Source organism: Notolabrus celidotus, chromosome 19 (assembly GCF_009762535.1).
Source record: "Notolabrus celidotus isolate fNotCel1 chromosome 19, fNotCel1.pri, whole genome shotgun sequence".
NCBI lineage: Eukaryota > Metazoa > Chordata > Actinopteri > Labriformes > Labridae > Notolabrus > Notolabrus celidotus.
In genome coordinates this window covers 28,536,019-28,557,735 of record NC_048290.1, presented here as the reverse complement: position 1 = coordinate 28,557,735, position 21,717 = coordinate 28,536,019, and the positions used below count along the sequence as shown (strand labels likewise).

Here is a 21,717-nt window from a genome sequence, read left to right as displayed (position 1 = left end):
AGCATAACGTTACGTCACGTCGCGGTATGTTGCTTTACATCACACACTCTGCGACGCAGAACTCCTTCAAACACGAGGAAACATGGAGAGGAAGAAAGTTTTTCCTCTCCAAATTCAAAGCATTTTCCTCCAGGCTCCAGGGGCCACGTCCGTACTCACGCGGCCGAAAATGAGGCACTGAGAGCGGGTAAAATACCTCTGCGTTGACCCCTGGAGGAAAAGCGTCTTTCCTCTCCAAATTCAAGGTCTATTCCTCCAGGCTCAAGGGGCCACGTCTGGACTCACAGGGCCGAGAATGAGGTCAACCTATTGTTCAGCATGTTCAAGTTGAATATGTTCATGTTCAGTCTTGTGCAGACATCATTTTGGAAAAATTAAAATGGTTCCTTTTGGTGTGGAAGACTGTGTAGAACTACTTTTCTTCCCCTCGAAAAAATACTCAGGAATCTTTAGGAGACTTGATAAGGAATTGGATTGATAAGCAGAATCGACAATGGCATTGACATTGATAACATTTTTATCAATTCCCACCCCTACTTTAGACCCAGCCCAAGCTCTGATGAAGTTATAACAATACCACATTTGTTTGCAAGAAGGTGTAATGTGACAGTTCAAAACATTTTTTAATGAACCAAACATGCATTTGGTCTATAATCATCATCCTCACTAATACAACCACTCGCCGGGAGTCACGTTATTGGCACAGGCATGCAGACAATAACCTGCAAGAATGACCTGAGGCTGGTGGTGCTAGCTTTGCTAATGTTAGCCACACTCAGCAAACTTGTGGACGCAAGATCCTGGCTTTGGTAAATGTCATTTATTAATGTCTTTATAAAGTACTTCTATTTTTATTTAGCATTTATAGACTTACATTTTAGGTTTCTATATTTATTACCCTTACTGTCTTGTAAAGTACCGGTGTTCCAATCCCCACGTCAAATTCCTTGTGTGCACAAGCTCAATAAGCAATAAAGCTTCCTTGATTCTTGATTCTAAGAGTCTAATAATCTGCCTTTGACTTGTTCAACATTATAACAGCTCTTGCAGTCCAAGATAAATAGTGCGTGGGCTATAGACAGAGTGGCAGCATTTTGCAGTTGAGGATGTACCGCCAAATAATTTCACCAGACATTTTACTATTTTTCTTTTTTTATCCTCATAGTAATTGCCATCTCTCTCTCTCTCTCTCTCTCTCTCTCTCTCTCTCTCTCTCTCTCTCTCTCTCTCTCTCTCTCTCTCTCTCTCTCTCTCTCTCTCTCTGAGCATGTGTCATGAGTAGTGTCTCCACAGCTGTGCAGGTTGCAGAGAAAGAAAGAGACGTAACAGGCAAAGAGCAGTTTGTGTCTCACTGGGGTCGCAGATCATAAACTGCATAAAGCATGGACGTAGTCTCTGTGACGTCAGCCATTGGTTTCTGAATGGGTGTTTGGATGTCACCATATTTGAGATATTGACTCAACCTAACTTTCGGTCAATCTTAACAGGCAAAAAGGTGGAACTGATGCAGGCTTTTCACCTCCTGGTGAAACAGCTACAATACAGCCACCCATCAGTGAACTCAGCCATGCCCTCAATCGTGCAACCATGTGCTATAAACAATAAACCTCTAACAGTGTGTAGGAAGAAGAAAAATGACCAAAATTGACTAAAAACATTTTGTGAACCAGGCTGAAAACATGTTTCTTTACAATGTAAAGTTGGGCATTTTAACCCTTATGGGGTTTCCTTTGCTTTTGGAGCCAGCCTCAAGTGGACACTTGAGGAACTGCAGTTTATAGCACTTACGTATTGGGTTCATTTTTAAACGCCAGAGGTGATTGTTTGGTACTAATACCAGACCATTTATTATTGCTGACTGTCCATTTGACTGTTGTCGTTTCACCTTATAAATGTATGGTCTTGCTGAAGCACCGTTTTTGTCCTTTCAAAATAAAAGCATGCTTATTATCAGAACAGGAAATAAAGTAACCTAGGGTGCCAGGCAGGAAAAAGGACAAAATAAAACTTTACAAATAACTACTTTATGAGACTATGTCTCTCTTTTAAAGATTTAACACAAACCTGGTTGCTTCCACTCTTAAAAAACAACATGAAAATTTAATATTGTGCATCCACCATTGTGAATTGTATAGTGTGAGTCGAGTGTATCACTTCAACCCCAAAATCATTTGTACTTTATGATTCAGTGTTTGGATCCTGTGGGACATTTAATGTGAATAACAATCAAAAGCTGACATTGATAGTTGAACGTACACAACACACGAGTGCATCCTAAATTTTACTCTAAATAGATCATCTGAGGCATATAAATTAAACACAGAGAGATAGTAAACAAACAAACTGAAGATTGACTCTGGTTAAAATCTCTCAGGTGTGTGTCAGTGTATTGTTGCCCAGGCTTTTTATGTAACTTTACATCCTTCTTCCATTATCCCCACTTTCAGGGGGACACAGGGTGAGCTTGATTCAGTCCCTGTGTTTTTAGGCCTTGGCTCAGCTCCATGCCACATTACCGCCCACAGAGAGAAGAACTTCAAAGAAGGTTTGGGGGCTTATTTCCCTGAGTGGAGCCACTGAAACTTATGCCTCTTAAATTAAATTAAGGGGATGTTCTAATTGGCTCCATCAGTTTGTTTATCTTTAATCTCTGGCTGACATGTTCTAAGTCCTTGTTTTCCTCCCCATCCCTTTCTGTCCTGAAATCATCCCCCACTCATTCATACTCAGTCTGCTGCAATGATGCAGGGGTAACATTTCTGTGCAACTGAAAATGCACAGCCTTTTACCATAAAATTCTAGGTCTGCCAAACTTAAAACTGACACTGAATTGAAACTCCTGTTGGCCTCTTGAATTGAGCTGAGTTGCTGCTGGCACAGAGGAAGCAAAATCCTCTCATGAGCCAGCGATAATAGTCTCAGCATAGAGGTTCCTGCCCTACCTGAACTATACATCATTTAACTAATCATGTCATGTCAAGGTCAGCCGTGTTTGAAGTCCTTGCAAAGTACACATAAGTGTGTGTTTTGGAATTATTGTTTTCTTCAGAGGTGTGGCTAGCATTAGCAGTATTTGCATATTTCTGGTGTATCTTACGTTTGTATCTGTGTCTCTGATTCCTCCTTGCATGTGTGGCTTTAAAATGCATGCACTGTTTAACACATAAAAAAAGCAGATTACATATGGAAATGAGAGTTTGCACACTTGACTGATAATACTGTGTGAAAACCTGCTTGATAAATGAGGGCCGACCTTATTCCAGTGTATGGAAACGTGCTCCACAATCCTGCTTCAACCTAATTTCTCCCAATAACCTGGTTTCCTTTCTGCGAGGAGCCATGGAGACTCCTTTCCTCTTCCCCTAAGCTTCTGTCTTTCACAATCTCCTTGTATTTTATGTTCTCCCTTCCTATTTTCTCCTTTTCACTCTCCATTCTGTTTGTTTTTACTTTCTGTGTTACTTTTTCCCCTGAGCGTGATCACTTTTTTTCCCCCCCTTTTCTTCCCTCTTTGTTTATCTCTGTCTTCCCTCTCTCATTCTTTGTGTCATTTCCTCTTTGTATTCTCCTCTCCTTTCTGTCTCACTACTCCTTTCTCTTAACGCTCCTGTCTCTCCACCTTTCTACCCGCTGCCTCCAGGAACAGACACAAGTTGAGTCTCAGCTCGCTGTACAACCAGCTGTTCCTAAACCGCGGATTAGATGATTCACTTACAGTCACATTTTAATCCCCACTGTCACGCTCTCACTCACATAAACATGCAAATTAGGACAGATTGTCCTCCCAAATGTGTTGAAAATGACATTCACACCTCAGACTGAATGGAAACTGGGTGTCAGAATAAGCACACCCATTAGAATGTGCTGCATCTTGTCAACAAGTCAGATTTGAACCCATTATATTCACATTGTATCTGCAGAAGAGCAAACATCCTGTTGAGAAGTGATGGACTGTTTCAGCAGGGTGGTGTTAATGCCATCTGTTTGCCAGAAGCAGCCTGAAATCTAACGGATGAATTTTGTTGTATGTCATCTATTTTTTTTGTTCTATTTTTTCTGTGCACTGCATTCAATCCAGCATAAAAAGTAGAAACACTCCCACTTGTGTAGTTGTCTGACAAAGAACGTCACTGAAATGAAACGTATGTAATCAAATTGAATGTGTTCTTATGTCCTTTTGGCCAAAACAGCAGATAACTGCAATATCAGATTTCATAGAAAAAGGATTTATTGACCTACAACCCCAATTCCACCAAAGTTGGGATGCTGTTGCTGCTGAAATTGATGAAAACATTTTGATGGTTTGCAAATGATCTAAACCCTTTCTGTAATTGAAAACAGGACAGAGACAACACATCAGATGGTGTAACTGAAAAATGTTCCATGAAAACTATTTTTAAAAGGGACAGGAGCATGTTTACCATTGTGTTGCAACACTTCTAAACATTAGGGGACTGAGGAGACCAGTTTCTGGAGTTTTGCAAGTGTAATGTTGTCCCAAAGTGAAATGTTGAAATGTTGTGCCTGATAGGATTTTAGCTGCTTAACAATGCAGGCTCTCCTTGTCATATTTGTCATTTCATAATAAGTCGACAAGATTGCAGAAAGGTCAGTTTAGCACCTGGACTCTTCTACTACAGAGCCATGTTGCTGTAACAACAGAATGTGGTTTGGCATTGTCTTGCTGAAAAATGCAAGGCCATTCTAGCAAAAGGCATTTTCTGAATAGCAGCACCTGATTCTCTAAGACCAGAATTCATTGTTTAGCATTAATGATACCTTCAGATGTTTAAGCTAACCATGCCATGGGCACTTATACGTCCCATACCATCACAGACGCTGACTTTGAAACTGTGCTTACAACAAACTGAGTAGTCCGACTCCTCATTAGAGTGGCGGTTGTGTTGTCCATGATTTCCAAAAATAATGTCAAATTTAAATTTGTCAGACCACAGAACAGCCTTCCACTTCTCCTCAGTCTGTCTTAAATGGGCTTGGGCCCAGAGAAGTTGCTGGTATTGCCTCTATGCATTGTACAGTTTTAAAGGTGACATATCACGCTTTTTTCATCAATATATATTGGTCTAAGAGGTCCCCAAAACATGTCTTTAAAGTTTATGCTCAAAAAAACACTTTGAAATCAGATTTTGGTCTGCCTGAAAAACCCTCTTCTTCAGTCCTCCTCAGAACACTCTGTTTTCTCTCTGACCACGCCCCCTCAGGAAGTGGATGTGCCCTCGGCTCTCCAGCACGTTGATCTAATGTTTACATGTTGGCTGAATATACACGGCTGCTCAGAGATCACGTTACTTCAACCCTCTGAATCTGATCCAGAATCTGATCCTGACGGAGAGGCGCCTGTAGCAGGACCTTTCTGAAGGATTGGTCACAGATTTAGTGTTTCTTGTTGTTTTATTTATCAGTATGTCGCGTGTGTCTTGGTACACAGCTACGAACATGTAGCTATGTGGCTATGCTAACTAGCGCTAGCACTTATCCATGATAAATAAAAATCATCCACTAGATCTTCAAATCTGCAGACGTGGGGAGTAAAACCGACCTCTGCCAGAAAGACAGCAGGACCTTTCTGAAGGATTGGTCACAGATTTAGTGTTTCTTGTTGTTTTATTTGTCAGTATGTCGACATGTGTCTTGGTACACAGCTACAGCTACGACATGTAGCTATGTAGCTATGCTAACTAGCGCTAGCACTTATCCATGATAAATAAAAATCATCCACTAGATCTTCAAATCTGCAGACGTGGGGAGTAAAACCGACCTTTGTGTTTATTAAGACAGCCTACAACTAGCATGCCTCCCTCCTAAGCTCCTTGTTAGCACACATTTGTGCAGGTAATGAAAAACGGAGGAGGGATTCAGTATTATTTTATACAGTCTATGGGCTGAACAAGCTCCGAGCTCTGACTCCGTGACAGACCGGATATTGTTGTTACGTAACAAAAACACTGAAGTCTGAAACGGCTCGTTTCACACACATTTACAGAAAGGTGGAGAAATCAGAACAGGGGCAGAATGGATTTTTTTCATTCTCGGGGTGTTTGTAGACATGCCAGGGAAACATATTTCAGGTAAAGAACCATTAAAAAGTCCATTTTGCATGATATGTCACCTTTAACCTGCGTTTATGGATGAAGCAGCAAACCATGTACTTAAAGTTGCAGATTTTTGAAGTGATTTGGAGCCCATGATGTGGTTTCCATCCGGTATTGTTTTCTGCCTTGTCCCTTTTGAATTATATTGTGTACTGTAGTTGATGAAATCCCCTAATTCTTTGCAGTTTCACATTGAGGACCATGGTTTGGAATGTGTTGAACTATTTGCTCACGCAGTCTTTCACAGAGTGGTGAGCTTCTTCCCAGCTATACTTGTGAGAAACTCAACTCAGTATGTCCTTTTTTAGTCATGTGACCAACTTGTTGCAAATTACCCTAATTAGTTTGGAGATGTTCCTCCAGGTTTTTATTGTATTTTAGCACAACACATCTTTTACAGTACGTTATTGTCTGTGTCCCAACTTTTTTCAAATGTATTCCTGGAATCAAGTTTAAAATGCAGATACATTTTTTATTTTCAACATTTGATATGTTGCCTTTGCTCTATTTTGCTAGAATATAAGGTATACCTAATTTGCAAACCTATCAAATTCTGTTTTCATGAACACTTTGCACACCCTTTTGGAACTGGGGTTCTAATTTTGAGACTTTGAATTGAGATATTTTGTAGCTGAACCTCTGCTGAATGTAAAATATCTGACAAAAAACTGTATTCCACTTTAAGTTAACTAAAATGAACTTTATTACAAAGAGTGCTTTTCTCAGCCCTCTGCAATAATACATGGGTTAAGCCCTCGTAAAAGGTAATAACAGCTCATGTGTGCATTATTCTTTCTGAAGCACACTCGTTAAAGAGGCTCCGTTCATAAATCTGATAAACAGAGATAGTAGGTTGTGCCAGTTTTATTGTGGATGCGCTTGCAATGTTGTTTTATAAGAACAAAAATGGTGGTTAATGTGTCAACCGCTCCAGATAATTTGAGGTCTAAAGATTACTGATGCTCTGTGTATTTCCATTCAGAAACATAAGTCTCACTGTTTCTAACTGTGACTCGTGTGCACCAGATTCAGCTGGATTATGCGCCCTTATGCAAGAAAGAGCAGTTTTTCTATTGCAAGAAAATCATCACTGCTCAATACAGTTCAAGGTTGTTTTTTTTTTAATGTGTTCTGATCATTCCAAGTGAGGACAAAGAATGAAGAAAACTAAAAGAGCTACCAAATCCACACTGTGTTCATCCAGAAACGTTCTGAATGAGCAGTTTTGTCTAATTGCAAGTTTACAACTTAATTCTCTAGATGTTATGCAGGATAATGAAGTCATAATTCTCCATTAATTAATTAAAGAAAGAAAGGAGTGGTACACAAAACCAGTAATGGAAGAATGAATGCAAGTCTGCTGCTGCCAAAAGTATTAAGTTGATAAATGAAGCTGTAGTAGACTGCTCAAGGGCTTTTACTGGAACAGAATGAACACCAACGGGAACATTTAAAACTTAGTTTGTCATGTTAGACCAGGGGTGTCAGACATGCGGCCCGCGGGCCAAAACCGGCCCGCCAGAGGTTCCAATCCGGCTTGTGGAAGGACTTTGCAAAGTTGAAAAAATTGCAGAGACATTAACTGCAATTTTTCAATAAAAGTAACTACTATTTCAAATTTGTCCTGCGGGGGTCACGCTTTTTTTCCTGGACTTTTGTTCTCAAAGTGAGAAAATAGATGACTTGCTGTTTGCATAATCCGGTTGAGATTCATGAAGACTTTTTAGAGCACTATAAGATGATCCACTAACTACTAACACTAGCACTACACCCCTTCATACAACACTGTTCATGCTGGAGCTGAGGGGTCCAAAACAAATCAACTTTACCTTCTTCATTATTATAATCTATCTGTTCTTTTTAGTTAACATTTCACTCTGTGTCAGGTGAATAGGAAACCTGTGTGTTTGGTGTGTTTGCATCAGGTTCCAGTGCTTAAAGAGTAAAATATTCGGCCCCACTATGAGACTCATCATGGTGAAAAATACAACAGCTGTTTTTTTAGAAAGAGACTTCATTAAATGTGAACATTTTCAAAATGTACTTGTACTTTTTTGCATTACAACAAAGGGAAACATTTAGAGTTGTTGTTATTTATAGGTTATTCTGTTATGATTTTCCAGCTGAAAATCCACAGTTTGAATTAATACTTTTCAAATGATGTCAGAAAGTGAGTCTCCTGCTGGTCCTTCCTGTTTCTTTGTTACAAGACTGGAAAGTACAGTATGTGACAGTCTGCTTTTTATATAGACTGTGAAACCTGCAATTTGAGCAATGCCAGAGTCCAGACTGGATTCTGGCCCTCTTCAGATCAACATGGGCTGTATGTGGCCCCTGAACTGAAATGAGTTTGACGCCCCTGTGTTAGACAGTCAGATGGTCACAGGGTTTGAAGGTTTCACTGTGATGGTGTTTTGTCAGCTTTGTGATTGTAATGATATTTTGGTCAGTGTCAATCTGACAAGGTAAAAAAAGTGGTGGTGACAATTTCTGTGGCAGTTTGTTTTAAAGGTGACATATCACGCTTTCTTCATCAATATATATTGGTCTAAGAGGTCCCCAAATCATGTCTTTAAAGTTTATGCTCAAAAAAACACTTTGAAATCAGGTTTTGGTCTGCCTGAAAAACCCTCTTCTTCAGTCCTCCTCAGAACACTCTGTTTTCTCTCTGACCACGCCCCCTCAGGAAACGGATGTGGCCACGGCTCTCCGGCACGTTGATCTAATGTTTACATGTTGGCTGAATATACACGGCTGCTCAGAGATCACGTCACTTCAACCCTCTGAATCTGATCCAGAATCTTTTCCTGACGGAGAGGTGCCTGCAGCAGGACCTTTCTGAAGGATTGGTCACAGATTTAGTGTTTCTTGTTGTTTTATTTGTCAGTATGTAGACGTGTGTCTTGGTACACAGCTACGAACATGTAGCTATGTTGCTATGCTAACTAGAACTAGCACTTATCCATGATAAATAAAAATCATCCACTAGATCTTCAAATCTGCAGACGTGGGGAGTAAAACCGACCTCTACCAGAAAGGCAGCAGGACCTTTTCTGAAGGATTGGTCACAGATTCTGTGTTTCTTGTTGTTTTATTTGTCAGTATGTCGACGTGTGTCTTGGTACACAGCTACAGCTATGAACATGTAGCTATGTGGCTATGCTAACTAGCGCTAGCACTTATCCATGACAAATAAAAATCATCCACTAGATCTTCAAATCTGCAGACGTGGGGAGTAAAACCGACCGCTACCAGAAAGGCAGCGGGACCTTTTCTGAAGGATTGGTCATAGATTCTGTGTTACTTGTTGTTTTATTTGTCAGTATGTAGACGTGTGTCTTGGTACACAGCTACAGCTACAGCTATGAACATGTAGCTATGTGGCTTTGCTAACTAGCGCTAGCACTTATCCATGACAAATGAAAATCATCCACTAGATCTTCAAATCTGCAGACGTGGGGAGTAAAACCGACCTTTGTGTTTATTAAGACAGCCTACAACTAGCATGCCTCCCTCCTAAGCTCCTTGTTAGCACACATGTGTGCAGGTAATGAAAAACGGAGGAGGGATTCAGTATTATTTTATACAGTCTATGGGCTGAACAAGCTCCGAGCTCTGACTCCGTGACAGACCGGATATTGTTGTGACGTAACAAAAACACTGAAGTCTGAAACGACTCGTTTCACACACATTTACAGAAAGGTGGAGAAATCAGAACAGGGGCAGAATGGATTTTTTTCATTCTCGGGGGGTTTGTAGACATGCCAGGGAAACATATTTCAGGTAGAGAACCATTAAAAAGTCCCTGTTGCATGATATGTCACCTTTAAGATGACCAGTTAAGATATCCTGCTCTCCTGGCCTGTCAAGCCTGTATAATGGTGAGCATCAGTGTCCATTGCCCTCGTTATGTCTGGAAATAGCATGTTTATAGGTGACATTGCACCACTTTATTTGTCTGTGACATGCCCTAGTTTGTCATGAGTCAGGTTGCAGCCTGTCATGAAGTGGAAGCTCCAGTGAGATGAACAGATGTCATTCAAGCTGAACTGTTTACTGTTCATATTTGCTTGATTACAGAAAGGAGAAGATAAATCACAGACTTCTGCACCCTTACTTCTGATCAACATCAGTCAAGTTGGCAACAGGAAACAGTGACGTGTTACTTTTGTTCTTCAAAATAAAAGCACTTCCTGTCAACATCGGAAATATAACTTAAATCATTAATACATGTGATGGTTTTTCACATGAAATGTTGTAAACAATGTTAAGAGTTCCCTTCATAAATCATTCAATAAAGTAACAAGTCAACACAGTGTTTGTTGCCTCAAGTAACAAACAATTCACAACAAAGCCAGAGCACAAACACTGCATGATAGAGGATCACACTTTGACACATCAGGTGACAGTAACAAATGCCTGGCAGACCAATACAATTTAATTAGAGGCAGGGTTACTCTGGTTTCTTCTCTATCTCAAAATCATCATCATTTATGTGTACTGCAACAAGAGTTTTTTACTCTGGAGGGGAATACCTTTGGACCTTCCAACCTTTATGTCGGAAATTTGCGTGAATCAGTAATATCACCTCCAACTGACTGCTGGCTAATCTGTGTAGACACATGTGGTACATGACTGTGAAGGCAGCCACAGGTAAGGTCACCTCTGTTGCACTAGAGCTGGTGGCTTCAAACAAACAAACAAACATCTGTGCAAAATGATCAATACTACAAAGTATCTCAGTGTTTATTTTTCCTGATAGTGCATCAATGTTCCTGCCCCCTCACATCGATGCATCAAATGGATTAAAAAACATCCTTTTTCTTTTCTTTACAGTCCTGTACCCGCAACAATCTCCCCGCCTGTACATGTTCCTCTTTGGCTCATTGGCTGACTCTTGGAGCTTAAAGCTGCTGCAAGCAAGGGAGAGAGCAGTTCAGAGAGCTAGCGCTGCTAATGAAAACAAGAGGTGAAAGGAAGAAATTTCAAGATTTCTGTTAGTGCAGTCGTGCTCTGAAGAACTAATGAACGTGTTCTTTGCTCTGCACAAAGGGATACGAAGGGACTAAACTTTGTTTGTCTGCAGTGGCTCTTAGCTGCAGCTCCCCAACTCCAGTTACATTTGTGTCTGTTGCATTCCAGCAGAGAGCACAGGGAGGCTTATCTGTTATCAATTGTCTTGTATCACGTAAAATAACTTGACAGGGGCATTTATGCTGAATACATTTTTTAACACTTTATCTAAAGGATTGTATTTGTGAATTATTTAGATTTTCCTGTGATCTCTGCATGGTTCTTGGATGACTGATAATAGGAAACTCCTACTGTGGGCTAATTATGTAGCTCAAAGGCTGAAACACACACACACACACACACACACACACACACACACACACACACACACACAAAAAATAGCGCCTGCATTTTTTTGTAAGTTCAGACTATACTCTGAAAGTTTTATTCATATTGACTCTGCACCAAAAAACTCCAGAATTAACTTTGTCACACTAATGAAGAGCACTTCTTTTTACTCATTAACACAGATGACTAATGCAAATGAATACCTGCTATCTTAATTCAAACAGTGGACATCCCATTACCAATTTTCTTAGTCTAATAAAGTAATTCAGGGCTAGTTTTAGATTGTATTATTTGTATTAATTGGAAAGATATAGGGCTGCACGGTGGTGCAGTGGGTAGCGCTGTTGCCTCACAGCTGGAAGGTTCCTGGTTCAGATCCCCGGCCGGGCAGGTGCCTTTCTGTGTGGAGTTTGCATGTTCTCCCCGTGCATGCGTGGGTTCTCTCCGGGTTCTCCGGCTTCCTCCCACAATCCAAAAACATGCTCAGATTGATTGATCACTCTAAATTGCCCGTAGGTGTGAGTGTGTGCATGAATGGTTGTCTGTCTCTCTGTGTTAGCCCTGTGATAGGTTGGCGACCCTGCCTTCCACCCAAAGCCAGCTGGGATAGGCTCCAGCCCCCCGTGACCCCTAATGGAATAAGCGGTCAAGATAATGGATGGATGGATGGATGGAAAGATATAACACTTAATGAAGGGAAATCTTGGAATATGTGATTCTTAAAGAGTTTCTAATGTTTTGGCATCATTTTTTTGAAAAAAAAAAAAAAAGCCTCCTCCTGAAGGATTGCAAACAAGAGTGGAGAGTTGTCTGTGAGCTGTATAATCCAAATACACACCTGCAGGGAGACATCTAAACAAGGAGAAAGAGGTCATGTTCAGTTTAAAGGCGTGAAAGGAGAGGTAAGGGAAATGCATCAGTAGGTGGTTGACTTCTTGGCATGGATTAATTTCTTCACACTTTTACCGCCTGGCAATCCAGTTGCAATTTTCTGTTCGATTAAACGTGTCATTCAAGCTGCATGTCGCCCTCAGTTTCCCCCTCCTCCTCCTGTATCCGCACTCTTTGATCTTATCTGTTTGCACAAATGAGACTCGATCCTTCATTTCTATGGTAAATTGTGTTTACACACAGGATATGCCTTTGGAATACTTTCAGGAGCTTCTCAGTCAAACACACTTAAAGAAGCTTTCCATCTATGGATCCTCCATCATCCCAGTCTAATATTTTATGTAAACCACCCTCTCTGATTAAGCTGCTGATATCAAACTGGAACTGACTGCTTTGAATGATGATAACATCTTTGTGTAAACCTCTAACAGCCATGAATGTTCAGATAAAATTAATAAGAGGGAAATCTCTGTGAAGAGCAACATAAGAAGCAGGGGACTGCTTGAAAAGAACATTCAAATCTCTGTGATATATTCTAATTGGCTTATATGATGTTGAGTTGAGAATTTCTTAACAGAGCTGCTCTCGGATGATGTCAAAGCTTTGCCTTCATGAGGTAAACACTTTTGGGATTTTTTCAATTTCGTCCAATCTTTTCCTTATTTTGTTTTATTTTGTTTTAGTTTACTAGAACAATTTTTCAAAAAAACAGAATGTAAAGTGAATAAAACCAATCACATGTGCAGGTAAGGCAGAAACCCAAAGAGGGCTTATCTCAAAACGTCACCTTAAGAGAAAAACAAAAATAAAACAAAGTAGTGAAACATAACTATGCAAAACAATATAATTATAAGATAAGATACTCCTTTATTCATCCCAAAATGGGAAAATTCATGGAATTACAGCAGCAAACAAAAAGGTGTACAGTACAAGAATTTAACAAGAACAAATATTTAAAAAAAAAGAAAGAAATGTTCATCAGAGACGACAGCTTGTCCATAATCCTCCTGTCAGCCACCACCTCCAAAGGGTCCAGGACTGAGCTGGCCTTCCTCACCAGTTAGTTCAGTCTTGCTCTCCTGTATCCTGTCCGCCCACAGCAGGTGAAATCCTTCCAATGTGGCGTTCGTGTCCGGTGTTAGCTCTGTTAGCATGATGCTATTCTGCCAGTATTCCCTCTGGTGCTGGGTTAGCTCGTCCACCTTATCGTAGATAGATCTTACATTCCCCATAACGGTGAGTGGAAGGACAGGTCCATGTCTTCTTTTCTTAGCTTGCACCTCAGTACCAGCATGTCAGGGAACATCAGGCCTAGCATCGTTTAGCATCGACATGCTACTGGCTGCTAACAGCTGATCTCGTATGTAAACAATGTTACCATGGTTACCAAGAAAGGAAAGGCTAAAGCTACTCAGCAGTAAGCTACACCGCAAGTCATATACCAAAGCAAAAACACAGTACCATATTTTACCCAATATGAGCTTACCTGAGTGTAAAAAGAATCCTCAATTTAATTATTATTATTATTATTATTATTATTATTATTATTATTAATAGTAGTAGTAGTAGTAGTAGTAGTAGTAGTAGTAGTAGTAGTATTTACATGGGGAGGTGCATTTTTGTATTTCAAGAACACTATCTGGTGAGACAGTTTTGCAGAGGTACTGTCACTCCAAGTATAAATCTTCACTCTTCAAGCATTCCTGCTTATGAAAGAAAAATAAGATTCTCTGCTACAGCCTAATGAAATACTGAAATTATGCCAGGTCTGATTTCAAGTATTCAAGCTGTGAATCTGTCACACTCTCATTTTGTTTCTTGGCATTTTCATACACCTTTTGAACGGCTAGTCATACTACAGTGGTTTCTTAGCCGCTTGGCTGATAGTCTGTGATCCATTTCCACTGGAAAGGTGTCAGGATACTAGCTTGTCTCTTTTACCCTTGGTAATTAATTGCCTCTCCGGCAGAAGAAAAGATGTTACAAGGGTAGGCTGAACTGGACTCTCAAGACACCTGTGGAGCGGCAGTGGCTCAGTGGTTTGGCGCTCTATAGTAAGCTTGGCAGTTTGATATCCAGCTCTAGCGGTCTACATGTCCTTGAGCAAGACGCTGAACCCCAAATTGCTACTGAAGATTGAGCCACCAGTGTGTGTGTGTAAGAGATTAGTCAAATTCTGATGGGCAGATTGGCTCTTTGATGCCAATCAGTGTATAAATGTTAAAGGTTGAATGGGATATGTAGTGTAATATCACCATAAGAGGTTGGAGGACTTAGAATCTGCTTTATAAATGCATTTCATTTACCCTTTAATAACTGTTAAGGTCACATTATATACTTTGCTGAGCCAAGATGAGAGCTTCGCCAAATAAAGCAGTTGACATCCCATGATGCAACGCTAGCCCCGCACAGCACCATATAAAGTCTGGCCGTCACTTTACCTTTGCATGTACACATTGAACTCAAAGGCGTGATGTTGTCGTAGTGTGTGATTTCACATTGTATTACTGTGTAGCAAAGGTGCAAGAGGCACGGTATGTGAACGCATAGTGGGAGCTACACTACACACACTAAAACAAGCACACACACACACACACTGCTGTTTGACTGACTTGAACGCTACACAATGCTGCAGTGTTCCCCCATTACACCTCCAGCTGTGGATCACAGGCAGGGCGACTTTGCCTCGAAGTGGCACTCTGTTTCAATGTGACAGGTCAACTCTGTAGCAAAGAAGTATTACCCACTGTGTTCAGAAACAGGTGTGTACATTCTGTAGTTTAAATACAGATGTGTAGTTTTGCATAGAATATCACTCAGTGTTGTAATTTCTACACATGATGTCTTATTTGAAGGTCAATACAGTAAGTAAGCAGTTGCTCAGTATATCTGAGAGCTTTACTTTCTTTATCTCCATGTTATCACACACCATCAGGACTCAGTTTTTACTGCTGTCCACAGCAGAACTCAACCTGAATAAAGTCCACATTCCCTGCAGCAAATGTAACTTTAGTTGCATATAGCTGCTGGTAGCTATCAGCATCCATTTCACTTCTTTACTGTCCCCACATGCGGCAAGACAAAGATTTACAGACACAGTTGGATTTCATTCCAAATCCTCTGTGGGTGTTTTCACACAGGACGTGTGCACAAACTTCCTCAGACAAAGTCTTGACTGCACTTTATTTATAAGACATTTTGATATGTGACAGAAGTAGAAGTGCAGGTGTTAAAACTAAAAACCAACCATGATGGATAATTTCCATTTACCTGCTTCAGTTTCAGGGTCCTGGGACATGCTGTTACCCTGTCATATTGCAGGGCATTTTGGGAAGTTTTGGTACCATAAAGTGTTGTTCTTGCATTTCAAGATTGAATTCCTCCTGCTGAGTCATTTTTCATCACAAGGCCTCAAGATTTGAGCTCAAAGAAATGATGCAGTGGGTAGATTCAGGATACTCTATATAAGGTCCTGTGTTATTTTAGTACAGTTATTTTTGAATGTTTGCATCTCATTCACAACATCTTTCCTACAACTTTTCAGAAGCTCAGGTTCCTTGTAATGATCAAAATCAAAGTTGTGATGCTGCCTCAGGAAGATTGTCAAACCTAGCAATTCACACTTTTTGTGTTACTTTATTTGCTTACATTGCTTGCAGTGTGTGCATAATACATCAAGTTTTCTGCTCTGAACAGCTCCCCCTCTTTCTTCCATGATCAAAACAAAGTCTTCTTGCTTTGTTGTCAGCGAACAACACCCGAGGCCCTCAAAGCTTCATCTGTAATTGACATTAATTAATGGACTCTCAAAAATTGTCTCAGAATGCTACATGCTGCTCTCACTTTTAAAACTTTTACTTCAGTTCTAGTGTAGCTCCATATCCTTTTGTGTGAGCTCATCCTGGAGGAAGGAAGAAATGATGTCAGTTCTATAATGGTATGGCTAGCATGCCCCTGTAAGAGTCAATGAGGTCGTGAGGTTAAACGTCTCCCAGGGGCTCGTTTCCTGTCTGCGAGGCTGTAGATGAAGGGACTCTTCAGCTGTTCATCAGGGCTAAACAGGGAGGTATTGTGTGACAGAGGAGGCTACGTACTCTGGGGAGCAACTGATTCTGCTTTCAAGACATGTTGCTGTGGTGATAATGAAATTACAAATGTGCGAGATTGATACCGAAGCTTGTAGTCTGGTTGTGTGACATCGTACAAGGCGGGCGAAGATGAGGCACACTGTTAGAATAATGACTGCTCCATTTCCAAGCATAAGATGCAGCTGTTTCTATTTGCAGGTCAAAGTTAAACAACAGTGAACTTTGACCTCAGGTCTGCCAGAACCAAACGCAGCTCGCTCCGAAACAGGAAACTCATTCATCAATTCAGCAGTTGCATGTGTTTCAGACGGAGAGTGAGAGGTGAGTGGATGTTAGTAGAGGCAGGAGGAAGTGTGAACATAGCTGACATTTTATTTTGTCTTCATCAGCACACATCTCTCTCTCATCTGAGAGAAAATCATATACAAAAAGTAGTTTAACCACAGAACGAGTGTGTGTACTTGTTGTCTATTGATACAGAGGGAAGTGAGGAACAGGGTAACATGGCTGCTCTATCACTCTCTGCTCTGATCTCCACAGTGAAGACAGCTGAACCCCTTTTGAAGCAGACGTTAAGGTAATAAAAACCTGTCCAGTTTGATCCACTCTTGAGATGATGGTGCTCGGGGCAGTCTGGCAGGAGAGACGCTATGTGGGTTTGCTTGGATTTTATGACTGCCTAAAAGCAGTTAAACTCATACTTTTACTTTCCCTTACTAAGCTTGTCGCTATGAAGAAAGGCAGTAAAACAACAGTGTTACAGGTAAAACAGGAGACCTATGAAAGTTGATGTAGGGGTTAGGTGTGGTGAAGGACTAATTGTTAAATCACAAGTCTCCACTCTACCTGACTGTTAATTCACTAGGCCACACCTGATCACCTAAGCCACGCCCCCTACACTATAAAAGCCTGCACCCAAGCCTTTGTTCTTCCTTTTCCCTCCAAACCTACCATGTGCCAGTGACTCCTTTTGTTGAAATGTTTGTACCATGTGGTTTTGAACTATTACCTCGAGTGGATGCATTACTGATGTAAGTAACGCCTTAGTTCTATATTATCTTTATCAGTATTATGCAACATTGTTTATTTAGATATTTCATATCTCCTTTTTTGTCCCTTTTTGTTTGATAGTACAAATCCTCCACATCCGAACTCAGTCCTTTGTCTGCACTGAGCTGATCCTTTCTGTTGAGAAATAAACTTTTGTAACCTGCCCTGGACCCGGCATGTTTGACTTCACACCACACATTGTTCAGTGAACCAGCATCAGGATAAAACAGACTTTTTACACTAATAGAAAAGAAAAGAAAGAAAGAAGTCATTGGAGGAATTGGGTTGCAGTTAGTCTGTTTCTTTCATCAAGAGTATGAATGTCAGAAGAGTGAGGGGAGGTTGTTTAATTGAGTCCCCAAACTTCAAGTTTGAGTCAAGTCTCAAGTCCCGAGAGTCACCAAACCCCATCAAAGTCCTGGTCATATCTCAAGTCCGAGTCATCAAAGAAGAATCTGAGTCTCCATTTCCTTAGTCCATGTTAGAGTCGAGTGTCTGTTGCCTTAGGATTTTTAAGGAGGACATCATAGACCCATAGGTTGAATCACTTATGAGGCCACACTAGCTAGTAGCTAGCACACAGTAATGCAAAAAACAGTCTACTTTTCTGGGTGCATCCTGGACAGATGTCTGTTAAAGTTTGTTTGTTCCTGTCTCTTCTGGGATGGCTCTTTTACATATCAAAGGGAACTGCTAATATCAGCTCCAAGGCTAGAAAGCTGGCTGCACTCAATAAAACAGCATGGAAACTTTCTGTAAGTATTGCTTTGGACAAGTTGGATAGTGGTGTGTTTTTTATTTATTTGATAGCCTCTGAAGACTGGGTTATAGTGCTGCGTTTACTATACTCTGTAGCTATGCTGTAATTTAATTTCCTATGCCACTGTGAGAACTACAAACTTGTGCATTGGAATGTCTGTGTCACTCTGCATTACACTGTCCAAACACTAGTTGGCAGTGCAATTTTTATGCTATTCCTATCAACCAGTTTCCAGCCTCACTACATTCTGTGTTTGTTTGTGCATATGAAACCATGGCGACTGAATCCAATCCCATTATGTCTGAGTTGAAGCTGATAAATGTTGAGCATCTGTTGATCATACTGTAGTTAAAGTAGATGTCAGAGGAGATGGCATGTGTGGCTGCTGAATCAGTAGAGGTGACATGATTCTACCCTGTGGACCAATCACAGGGCTTGCAGTCTGCGTTGTTTTGACGCATAGTTAGATTTTTGAGATGGTGCACTAGGCTAAGTGCATAGGTACAGGGTTGCACAAACCTACGGCGTACGCTACAGTGTAGATTAGCTGTAGAAGTACAAATCAGGCTTTACACATTGCAGCCCAGCATCACTATGCCTTTGTACCTACACATTGCACCCTGAAACAGCTATTGTTGGTATCCCAGTGTGTGATTTCACATAGCATTCAGGGAGGGCCATATATACACACACACACTCACTCACTCACTCACTCACTCACACACAGTGCTGTTTGGCCCTTCCACCTCCTGAAGCTTCATATCCCCACTGCCTTCCCTTTACTCTGCCTCTGTTACAACATCTGAGGGAGGATCAGAGGCAGAACGACTTTGCCCCATCACTACACCTCTGTGTCTTACATGTTGCAGCCAGTGGTGGTTCTACACCAATTTTACTGGGGGGGGCCAGGCTGGGGCCAAGGGTGTTGTCAGAGGGACACATTCAACCCTGACAAAAGAGACTGAGAAGGGGGAGGACCGGCTGAGAACAAACTGGCAAAACATCAGTGCATCCCTATATACTAGACATATATATACTACTGTGTACTAGATCAAGATGCAGACTGACAGCAGCTGTTTGGCTGTTTACACTCAACATGAGTCCCTTAGCGCTCTAAGGGACTGGAACCAAGTGCCACACGCATGTTTTCCGCCTGTAACATTGGCTCACAGGGGTGTCCAGGTTCAGTTTTACAGGGGCACTGGCCCCTGTTGGCCCCTCACCAGAACCGCGACTGGTTGCAGCAGGGAGTAACAGAGGTGCAAGTATCCCGCCTTGAAATGCCAGTATGTAAGAGCCTAATAACCCAAGTTTCCAGGCAGTGTTAAGCATCATAGCCATGAGTGGTGGCTATAGTCAGATTGTTGAGATATTTAATTCTAGCTTTTTTATCAAATATACTGTTTTTGACTTTCAAACTGGTAGCTAAATGGGATTTCATTGTCACTGTACACCGGCTGTATTCTATGGTAAGGACCTTTAGGCTACTTTTTAAATCATCCCACCTCAAGATGTATTTCCATATTTTCTGCTTATAGTTTCAGGCAGTAAAACACCAAGCCAGTATATTCAGATTTAAAAAAGCTGCCTTTCTGGATCTGAAAAGCATCAGTCAAAAGAAGATAAAGGGACAAATAGGAGAACAAAAATATTTGTGAATTTAACTGGCTTACTCTTAAGTGATGAAGAAGATTCTGAAGGAAGTGTTTCTTTTGTCTGTTTCACTTGAGCCCACGCTTTCTTTACAACTGGTTTCGGTGTGGGATGTAAAATGAGAATACAAACATATTTCAAGTGTCTTTGCATTAGCAGAGCACAAAGAAGCCACATTTATGAAATCACATAAACTCTGCCCTGTTGTTCCACAGACTCAGTCACCCACACAATCCCTCACTGCCTCAACCCTCCTGTTTCAAACGCTACACTGATCACTGATTCATCTGCAATACAGAAACATTTCAAATCCCAGCCCACATTAATCAATGTCTCACACACATGAAGCTTGGTTTTCTACTTTAAATTATTCTTTCCCCTCCGTTTGGACGTTTTTCTTTGTTGCAGAAATGCAGACAGCAGTTTGTTGGATGTATTTGTTTTATCCACAGCTACACATTGCTGTTACTGTAAAAAACTTGATCTGATCTGGGAAAGTAAGTTTCTTTGGCAGACAGCACGACTTCACTTCTCAAACAAGCTTTCCATTTAAATCCCCTAGAGACCATAAGATTGCATTCTGTGAATACCATGACTCTAACTTATTGGAGAGAGATACAAGCCAATATTTTTTGTATTCACTTCAAACATCTTACAATTTGATTTAAAAATAAAATGTAAAAAGACATACGGGCAAGCACACAAAGCTGCAACATAATACTTACTGTAGAGACTCTGACATTACAAAAACAATGTTTGGAAAGAGCATAGGAAGAAGTCAAGATCTTATCTAGCCCTATTCCTTTTTCTAATTTTAAATTACAGCAGTTAAATCAAATAAACATGGGCTGACACATTCAGGGTAACACCAAAATATCCAGATGTCTATAACTGCATTAATGATGCTATAGCAAATAAAATATTTACATAATGCACTCGGTACAGTGCACATAATGTTAAATTTTAGTCATCTGTTCTTCCATTCTGTATAATAGCTATAGTTACATAGTAATACCAGTATACATTCTGACAGTCTTTTAATTTTTATGAATTTCTTGTTCCTTGTTGACTCAAAACCTCTCCATATTGAGGGATTATAGAAGCGAAGCTCCAGGATTAATTCACATCCACAAACTACAACCCACACAGTGTGTAGGTCAAAGCTGTCATACCTGCTGTCAGTGTTAGACAATCAGAATGTGTGTGTGTGTGTGTGTAAAATATGTGTTGTCCACAGCATTTTTTTAAAAATGTGGATTTAGATAAAAGAGTATTATATGTGTTTCTGTAATATGTATGTCTGAGCTCCTGGGTAGGTGTTTGGCTATTTGTCTAATCAAGTTGATTCTTACAGAAAGAGGTTCCTGTAATGTTTAGTGCAGTGACATTATTTTTCAAGCTATTTCAATGCTTAAAGGTGACATATCACGCTTTTTTCATCAATATATATTGGTCTAAGAGGTCTCCAAAACATGTCTTTAAAGTTTATGCTCAAAAAAACACTTTGACATCAGATTTTGGCATGCCTGAAAAACCCTCTTCTTCTGCCCTCCTCAGAACACTCTGTTTTCTCTCTGACCACGCCCCCTCAGGAAGTGGATGTGGCCTCGGCTGTCCAGCACGTTGATCTAATGTTTACATGTTGGCTGAATATACTGCAGCAGGACCTTTCTGAACCATTGGTCACAGATTTAGTGTTTCTTGTTGTTTTATTTGTCAGTATGTAGACGTGTGTCTTGGTACACAGCTACAAACATGTAGCTATGTGGCTATGCTAACTAGCGCTAGCACTTTTCCATGA

General features: G+C 40.6%; 1 protein-coding gene across 2 annotated transcripts in view; it reads left to right on the top strand.

The window, feature by feature from the left end:
- LOC117830650 (matrix metalloproteinase-17-like) overlaps positions 1-21,717 on the top strand; it is a 169,925-nt gene that overhangs the window by 16,798 nt on the left and 131,410 nt on the right. The window contains exon 1 of one of the 2 annotated variants that reach the window (XM_034708839.1): positions 17,400-17,484. The exons of the other annotated variant lie outside the window; for it this stretch is intronic. The gene's annotated coding sequence lies outside the window, so the exon portion shown is untranslated. Of the gene's footprint in view, positions 1-17,399; positions 17,485-21,717 lie in introns of those variants that run through there. 2 annotated transcript variants of the gene reach the window in all.